General features: G+C 35.6%; 1 pseudogene; it reads right to left on the reverse strand.

The window, feature by feature from the left end:
* Positions 1–4,782: 4,782 nt before the first annotated feature.
* Positions 4,783–6,454, reverse strand: LOC107765411 (alkane hydroxylase MAH1-like; annotated as a pseudogene).
* Between the last annotated feature and the right edge of the window lie 4,027 nt (positions 6,455–10,481).

Genomic DNA, 10,481 nt, shown 5'->3' on the forward strand with positions numbered 1-10,481 from the left:
TACTCCTAAATGGCTATGCTACTTTACCTTATAGTACTAAGAAGACAATTTTGATGGACGACAAACTTTCTGTGTTTGGTGATGTTATCATGGAATCATGTCTGCTTTCTATTGATAGCAGTGAGTAGGTAGTCTCACCTTCCAGTGCGAGATCTATTCGACTTGCTTATCCATTTCCTTGTGGTGGCAAAGAGCCTGTAGTATCCCTAGTTGAACAAGTTGTTAAAACTTTCGGATTGGGGGACTGCGATCCATGGACTGGTGGTGCATTGGTTTCCACAATGCATATGGAGAATTTCCGGACTCCGAAGAATCTTGCGGCCACCTCAAACCAAACGTTTAGTTCCCCACATATCTTCTGTAATACTCTTGGATATTTTATTCATTTTATATTTGCACTAGACTTGAATAGTTGTTCTTCAACCATGAACAAGATAGGGCAGCGTCATCCTAGTGCTAATGATGAACAATGAGCTAGCCAAACATCCTTATTCATTCGGCACATTAGTGCACGTATTGCTTCCAGGTATGTGGTCGAGGTGGTTGATAAGCTTTGTGTGAAGAAGGTCAATGAGGATTCAAACCTAGTAGAGCTTTCTCATGGCTTTTATGTGGAAACTACAGAATACCAGAGAGTAAAGAGCAATTACAAGTACATGTCATCCTATTGTCTCTTATACTACCCTCATTCATGGGCTTTGCAGGAATGATAATCTGGACGAGCCACCCTTTTTGAAGGAAGCAATGAGATTAAATGGTAAAATATCAAGAACTGTCATGTATATGATGCTTATTCCGCTGAAATTTACAAAATATGATGAAGTTGAGTGTGTGTTGACAAACATAGCTCACAAAGGGCTTGTTCCAAAAGAAGTGTTGTACAATACCATCCTTGCTATCCATTACTCAACAGAACATATCCTGATGGATCAAAAGGTTACTACAGAAAGGATACTAAGGTGTTTGAGGCAAATTGATGGGTTGCTGATCACATCACACGGGGTGCTTTTATGGGGATTTGCTTCTCGAAAGTTTGCCTTGGTTCACTCATTTCGCTCTCCGCTAACTGCTTCGCGAAGAGGTCAAGTAAGATCGTGTCGATATGCAGGGCAGGTTATGATGCCACTCAAGTTGATAACATTGCTAATGTCTGTGAGCCACAAAGGACAAGGTTTTGATTGGTTTGTTGAAGGTGTACTGGACCCTATATTTTCCTCTAGGCACAAAGAACGCCTTAGTATTCATATAGTTGGTTGGGAGCTCGTGAGTATCACTATTCTTGACTTGAACCTTAAAGACAAGATTCTTATTAAGGACGGGAGTATTGTTATGAATCAATCACATCCCAATAAGGATATCAACCCACAAATAGCTATTGGGTTGAGAAGAGCTATTGGGCCGAGAACAAGCAATATGATCAGACTAATTTGGGATCCGGGTTGAGTAGTGAGCCCGAGAACTATTCTATTAAAAGAGTAAGAAGTAGTGATTTTGGGATTATGCCTATTGTTGAGAACTCTGTTCCCCTCTCGTCTCGTTCTTCTGGCTTCTTCCTCTGGACTATCTCTTTCTGTTCTCCTTCGGCTCTCCCTATCCTTTTTCTTGGAATCTCTTTCTTAGTTCTAATTTTTGTTATTGTAATGATTGACTCTTTGAGTTTATGAATTAAACCTATCATTTCCCTCGTTTACTTTGTGTTATGAATTCGGGTTCATAACAAAAGGGATAAAATGAGGTTAGGGTGATCAGGTGACATGTCATATGACATCCAACTCACCCAAATGTCAGGCCAAGTGGATGATGTTAGCCATGGTGAAGATGATTCGTGGTCGACATGCAGTTTTGTGCCACTTTTATAACGTTAGTAGTATTGTTGGACCGATAGTATAGTGGAAGGTAAAACTGATCCTTTTCAAATGGTAGAGGGGCAAATTTAATTATCCCTAAAATAAATGTATGAAATTACACTATTACGAACTTGTACTCCTTACATAGCAAAAAGAGTCCCAAAAAAAAGAAGTTTCTTTTTAATAAAATATGCATATTTAAAAATTATAAAAAGAAGTAGATAACGAGAGGTTACTTTCAAAACCACCTGACTGCCTTTACATAAATCATTTAAAAATAAAGAAATTATACAATTCAGGCAGAAGTCCATGGTAAAGGAAGTTTCATCACTTTGTCTCCTTATAGTTTATTACCCTTCAACGTAAATATATATCCTCTTTAATTTAGCTTTCCCACCTGCCTAATGAATACGAAAAAAGAAGGAATAATAATTCCTTAAGCATATAAACTCAGTTTAAAAAATGTTTTCACAGACATCGATCCTAGTTTCTAGAGTATAGCTCATGATAAGTATAGTCTAATTGGAGGTCCCAATTCTATGAACTTTAAATATTATATGGACCACTAGCAGTTCTGAGACGCAGGGCTACTCAGAGAACCAAATGACGAAAAATGGTACATATGGAGCCTACAATTTGAGTGCACGAATGAAATAGCATACCGACAAAATGTATATTTAGAATTTACACACTGGAAAATGAGATCTCTTGGTAGCTAGAGGAGAGAGCACTTTATCCCTTTTAGATGACTTACTACACGAATCGAAGTGGTTGAATCAATAAACTTCAAGTACTGGATGCCTGAAGAAGAAAAAACAAAGCCCCTAAATGTGCATGATCCACAGGTGAACTAGTATATATAATAGAAGATACAATAATATTTCTTTCTCTGCGTCAAAGAATTCAATCTGTATATAAATTTAGCAAGTTAATTGGTCATCTTTCCAAAACTAGATGACTATAAATCAAGACAATATTTTATAGCAATAACTGAAGGGACGAGTCATATTAGGAAACATGTACAAACATTTGACTAAAATAAAATAATCTATTGGTACTCCGGGGGCGGTCCGACGAGCTTTCGTGGCTTCAAACTTTACAAGGGGCCTTCATTTTTTTATATAAAAAAAATTATTTATTTATTTGAAGTCTATTTTTCTAGCGTTTCTTAGATACAAAGTTATTAATAATTTTCTTATAGTCAATAACTCCTATTAAGTCTTTCTTAAGTGACAATATAGCTAATCTATTTAACCTTTCTTGAGACATTATTGATCTTAGGTAAGATTTTATCAATTTTAATTTTGAAAACTTCTTTCCGCTTAAGCGACGGTAACAGGAGTTATTAACATTATTCCATAAGCAATATAGGCATTGATAAAAAAAAATCAAATCTTTTTATTTGATCGAGTGTATAAATTAAACTGTTATCTTCTAATTGTACTATTTTTCTTAATATTTTTAATTTTGAAAATAAATCTAAACCATCAATATCGAATTGATTATTATGCTTTAAGGAATATTCAAGATTAAGGGAATATTTCTTCAAATTTTCATCATCAAGTGATCTTAATTTTTACCGCTAAATAGAAAACCAAAAATATCTTCATATGCTTCGAATTATTCAAATCTATTTTGAAGTGAAAAAAATAGCCTTGTCTACTATGTATATAGTAATCAACTCCAAAGGATTCTTCGAAGATTTTGAGATTTTATGATCAACATTCTCATTAAATTGTTACTTCTTATATATTACACGTTTCTTATGAAATTCAGGTTCGATATTCATTTCAACTGCAATTTTCTTAGCAGAAATCATAGCGGTTGTAAATCCTTCTTCTTTATACTTGTTAAAGAAAAAAATCAATTTTTTTCACTTCACATAACCTTTTTTTAAACTTATACATAGCTTATTAGGTGTAGCAAACAACGGGGTCCCCACAAATGTGGGGCTTAAAGCAGTTGCTTTACTTGCTTTATGGAAGAGCCGTTCCTGACTCCTGAATACAATAAATTGTGTCGAGAAAATAAAATCAAGACCGAAAAATATTGCAACATTTTAACTATTTGATTTCAAGTAATATGCGTGTTACATTCTCTATGATTCCTCTGATTCTTCTTTCCAACGGTAAATAAATTCAAGGGCCTTTGAGCTTGATCTTGAATCTATATTTCTTGCCAGATGATCTTGAATTCAGCTAGCACGAACTTGGATTTGAACTCGTACTCCTTGAATGTTGATTCGTTCTTCGTTCTTGAGCTTGAACTTGAACTTGAACTTGAACTTGATTGCTTGAAGCTTCAAACTTGTGGAGGAATTTGTAGTGTTTGATCCACAAGCTCTTTGAGTTACGAAGACCCCTATTTATAGTTGTGGAAGGGAAGAGTTGTGATGAGAACAAACTCTTTCGGACCAATCAGATTGAAGAGTGACAAGGCTACATTTGATTGGTCAGAACATGTCACTTGCACATCTGGCGCAGTTTCATTGGCCTTTTAATTTGACTTGGCATGCCTTGTCATTTTGACACGTGTCATGATCCTATTAGCTTTTTTCGTTTGACTTGGCGTGCCACGTCATTTGACACGTGGCACCAAACTGGCCTCTAGGAAGATGGCATATTGGGCCTAATAAAATGGGCCCATCACTTGTAGCCCAACTAAATGGGCTAGCCCAGTCAGAATTTATTGGACTTAAGTAATTAATCCAATTATATTAGCCCATAATATATATATTCGAAGTAAATCCAAATTATTTTATTGGATTTAAATCCAATAAAATATAAATGCTTACAACTACTCTACCGTTCTTGTAGCTTAAATGTGGGCATGTTTTAGGCTAAACAAACTTCAATCATATTGCTGGAGAAAAAAAAACAAACCTCTACGAAGATCAGTAAAGAAAGAAAACAACTTTATTGGGATTTTCTAAAAGAGCTAAAATATGATTCAACTGAAGTGGTTGATTGATTCCATCAAGCAAAACACATCTTCATAAGTATTCCAACACATGCATATATGTGCTATGCCCTCTTGACGACCCTAACCATCAGACCATGTTTCATTTGCATGATAATAGAAGTAGTGGGAGAGCTATTTTGAGCTTCCACTAATTGGATATCATAATTATATAGGATGGTGGCTGCCACTATTTTCATCTGAACAAATGCCATTTCTTTCCCTAAACAAGTCCTTGGACCCGCATTAAATGCTGTAAATTTGAAAGATGGCTCATGCTTAATTCCTCCTCGTTCTGAGATCCATCTCTCAGGTTTGAATTCTAAGCAATCTTTCCCCCATATAGTCTCCATCCTCCCCATTGCATAGAATGGTAGAATCATTCTCGTTTTTGGAGTGACATGGTGACCGCTAGGAAGGATGTCATGTTCAAGTGGGACTTTGTGCTCTAAAGAAACTGATGGAAAGAGCCTAAGAGTTTCGCACAAGGCAGCATGTAGATAGATCAATTTTCGTGTTTCTTCTTTGTTGAAAAACTTGACGTTTTCATCCTTTTTCAGATGTAGTTGTTGCTGAATCTCTTCTCTAATCTTTGTCTTGACTGAGGGATTTTTAGCCAAGAGCCAGAAAAACCAAGTGAGAGCTGCACTTGTGGTGTCTCTCCCAGCAAGCATTAAATTCAAGAAAGTGTCCCTCAGAAATTTTTGTAAAGTACCCAAATCTCCTTTGTTCCATAAATTGTACATTCTAATATAGGCAGTTAAAAATGTGAAACTGTCCTCGTCTTTGATGGTTTTATTCATCAACTCTTCTTGCTTTTGTAAAATGCAAGGATATATGAACTGATCCAAAGCCACCCATGCTTGAGTGAGCTTCTTCTCTTTACCAATTTGAAGCCATTTTTGCAATTTCCAACAACATTCTGGCATTATATGTCGGTGTAAAACTGCATCAAGAGCATCGCCGAATGCCTTTTCATATGGCAAAAAAGGTAAGTCAATGGACAAGCTTCTCGGATCATGATCAAGTAACAACTTGGTGATAGAATCAAAAGTGAACCTTTGAGTTTGTCTTGTAAATCCAATGTTTTACCTTGCTCAGCAAAAGCATCAAGAATTGGTCGAAGCCCTTTTTCGACAGTGTACCACATGTTCCTCTCTAACAAAGTTTGAAACTTTGCATGGCTCATTATGGACAAGGTGGTTTTCCTATGAAACTCCCATAATTCATGATCAACATTAAAGATCCCATTTCCCAAGATATCAAACATTTTACGAAACTCGGGTCCCTTTGGATAGTTTGAGAAGTTTTTACTAAATATATGATGAATATTTGAAGGATCACAAGTAAAAAACATGTCCAAGTTGGCAAACATAGGACCTTGGAACTCATAAGTGGCCCCAACTTCTATAAGAACCTCAGTCGTATATTCATGCATACGATGAAGATTCATAATAAGTGCTGGTAACATCCGGATGAATGGCCAATTTGTTGGTTCTGAAGATGTTTTTGTCCATCTATGTCGGAGGTACCATGTAATAAAATAAGTGAAACAAAAAATTATCAATAGAAGAGGAGAATATTCAAGGAAATTCATTGCGGATTGGAGAGTTTTTTTCTTTTTGGTCAAGCTAGCTTTGGTTCTGCTAGCTAGTAATTTTTGTATGGTTGAGCAATTCATTACCTTCAAAAAATTTATGTAAGAGTTACAATATTCGCACCTTAAGTTTGAATGGGCCCAATATTATTTAAAAATGTGATGATTAGTTGAGGAGTTTGACAATTGACATAGATTGTACAGTTCTTGAATAAGGGATGGGCAATTCATTTAAGAATTGAGAGATCTAAAATTTTGAATTCATGGTTGCTTTACTTTTTTTTTAACTTAAAGTACTATCAATATAAGTGCATAACTATATATTTGAACCCGACCATTTAAAAATTAATAAGAAAACTCATAGTATTAATATGGACACGTAAAACTGTTATGAATAACACAAGTACTATTGATCAGGATGAACTGTTGGTCTTCAAAAGGGGTCGAACTTTGGAGTTCCTTTTTTTAAGTAGATTTTCTTTTTCTTTCTTTCTTATGGTGATTTAGATAAAGTAAAAAAATAGTTTTAAGAAAAAGGTAAACAAAAAGTCAGCAAAAAAAAAAATAAGTAGTATCATAATAGTGGCTAATGGAAAGAACAAAAGTGCCTATAAATTAAAAAGGAATTATTATAGATGTTAGAAACGAACTCCCGTTGCCCACTTTCTTCAATATTTCAGCCATATTTCTTGACCAAAGCACCCATAAAGCTTTTTGTTACGTGTGTGCTTGTTAACTTATTATATCCCTTTCCTTAATATTTCAATATAATTATGCGTACTCTTTGTCAAGGTCAATGGGTGCTTAACCACCCAAAATTGATATATAGACATGTATTAAGATGGTGTTTGGATTGACTTTTAAGTTGGTCAAATCAACTTTTAAACTCTTTCTAGTTTTTTTCAATGTTTGACAAAGTTAAAAAGTACTTAAAATAAATTAAAAATTATTTAAAATAAACCAAAAGCAGTAAGTTGGGCAACCCCAACTTATTGCTTTTTGGCTTAAAAGTTATTTCTTATGAAAAACAATTTTTTTTTTAAGTCAATCAAAACGGGCTATAAGAATGATCCATTTCCTTCTAGTTTGTTGTCAAGTATTGCTGGTTACTCTCAAATTGCTCAAACTAACTTTTCAAGATAAGCCTCGATATTTTTGGATTTTAAGATTTCTTTATTTAGATTTTTTTCTTTCTAATGTCAATAGTTTCTTTTCTTTTCTTTTCTTGAGGAAAGTCACTATCAGTAAGGTTCATTGCGTACGAGTACACTTAATCGTTACAGCAAATTGGTAACTTACCATATTTTCTAGATTATTCATTCAAATCTACCTGTCTACGAGTGGAGTATAATTCCAATGTACTATAGAAAATTACTTGAAAGGAGTGAGATATTATTTGTCAAAAAGCTTTTCAGTGTTTTAAATGTTATCTTAATTATCTATTTTAAGATCATGCTTGTAACTTAAGAAAAGTACGTTAAATATAATTCCATTTGTCTCGTTTTATGTAACAGTATATGATTCTGCACAAAAAAATTTGAATTTAAAAAATACATTTGATACATAAGTTAAATATATGTGAGTTATTAAATTGCCTTACTATCAACGATTGAATGAGACGTGATGAATATTCGGTATGTGTTTTCATATCTTTCTCTCTTCTAATCCAAATTTGTTAGTACTGAAAATGATGACTAAATTTCTACATGGAGTAACCATTTTTCAATTTCATTCGAGAGAACAGTATAACTATAGCAAAAATTTAGTGCACCGAACTGCCCTTTAGAACAATATAACTAAATATACAAGCTATATTCCATTTGTTGAGATACAAACAAAAAAGAAAAAGGAGAACAGGACGAACAAAAAGTTGTTCACAAGATTAAGCGCAAAAATATTACATATACTTTTCCCACAAGGAAGAAGATAGAAACGTGGATCCGCCTTACATTAAATATTGTTTATACGACTAATTTAATTCCACCGTCAAAGATTGTGATGGAGTGATAAGTACTTCACTATACTTAACCAAAGGCCCGGTCTTATCAAGTTCGAGTCATAGGAATTAAGTCGCTAGAAGCATTTTAGCTCTAAAGTGGGACTTACCGGTGTGAATCCAAATTAGTCTAGTTCCAAAGCGAATATCGGATAGCAAATGGTCCCAATAACTTTGGTATCAATCTATATATCTGTCACGACCTAAAACCAAACCGTCGTGATGGTGCCTATCGTGGAACTAGGCAAGCCAACTGCTCAACTATTTCCACACAATAAAAGCTTTGAAAAATACGCAAGCAATTAATATTTAAGGAAAACCATAAATTCGCAACTCAATACAAATCATCTCTCCCAAAACCGGGGTGTCACTGAGTACATGAGCATCTATACAGGAATATAGTCTATTGCAACGTCTAAGGAATAAGAACTGAAATATAAGTAAAGATAATGAAGGAGAGTCAAGGTTTGCGAACGCCATGCAACTACCTCGATAGTCTCCAAAGATCCTGACTCCACGCTCAGCAGCTGCCGTGACGGGAAGCACCTAGATCTGCACACGAGGTGAAGGGTGTAGCGTGAGTACAACCAACTCAATAAGTAACAAATCCAACTTTTGGACTGAAAATAGTGATGAACTCAAACGGTACAGTTCAATATAGAAATAACAGTGCATAAACGTAGGCAATTAGGCATGCTTTCACGTTCAATAGTTAAACTCAATACAGTAAGATAGATCAAATCTGAATAATATGAAGAATATAACTCCTCTACTTCTATATGCCAATGCACATGCTATATGTGATGCACCGTGCTGACAACCTCATGTGCTCACACTCTCAAATGCTCAATCACTCAGTACTGTATATGGCCAATCCGACCCAGGAAAGATCCATCCCGAAATATATACATCAACTGACCATCAGTCACTCAGTACTGAGTAGGGCCAATCCAGCCCGTGGGGAAGATCCATCCCCAGGTATATAAATGCTTCGGACAAGATCCATATCCAGGAAAGATCCATCCCTCAATATAATCAACCGCGCTCACTGGGGGTGTGCAGACTTCGAAGGGGCTCCTTCAGCCTAAGCGCTATCATAAATCAGTAAAACCGCTTCAGCGTGCTGCCCGATCCCATAAATGTCACTCATAATCAGGCTCTCGGCCTCACTCAGTCATTAATCTCTCCAGTCTCTCTCACGGGCTCACAATGTCATGAAACTAGCCCGAACATGATGATATGATGTATCAATAAATAACAACAAAGACTGAGATATGATATAAAATGAATGAATATAACTAAGTACGAAATATCTATTAAATCAGTAAGTCATCAGCAAGAAACGACCACTATGGGTCCAAATAGTACCAGCATATAGCCTAAACATGATCTCTAGCACGATTGACAACTCAATTACTTTATCACATGATGAAAACATGGATATCAATAAGATAGATCCACTATATAGTGCCATGGAATCGACCAGGTCACAATTCTCACGGTGCACGCCCCGTCACCTGGCATGTGCGTCACCTCAACACCAATCACATAATACATAATTTGGGGTTTCAAACCCTCAGAACTAAGTTTAGAAGTGTTACTTACCTCAATCTGAGCAAAACTCTACTCGAACATGCCTTTGCCTCGCAAATCGGCCTCTAAATATCCTGAATCTAGCCACAAGCAGTACAATACAATTAATACGGGCTAAAGGAATAAATTCCACAAGAAATTACGAAGTTATAACTCAAAATTCCGAAATTGGCTCAAAGCCTCCCCCGAGCCCATGTCTTGAAATCCAACAAAAGTCACAAAATCCGAAAGCCCATTCAACCGCGAGTCCAACCATACCAAATTTATCAAAATCTGGCACCAAATCGCCACTCAAATCCTCAAACCCCCAAATTTCACCTCAAAACCACACAATCTAGGTGGGAAAATCAATGGGGAAACAAGATTATTGAATAAAAATGAGCACAAGGAACTTACCTCAAGAATCCCCTCAAAAATCCTCTCAAAAATCTCTAAAGCCCGAGATCAAAATGTTAGAAATGGTGAAAATCTCGGAACCCTCGTTTATATA

Source organism: Nicotiana tabacum, chromosome 4 (genome assembly GCF_000715075.1).
Source record: "Nicotiana tabacum cultivar K326 chromosome 4, ASM71507v2, whole genome shotgun sequence".
Lineage (NCBI taxonomy): Eukaryota > Viridiplantae > Streptophyta > Magnoliopsida > Solanales > Solanaceae > Nicotiana > Nicotiana tabacum.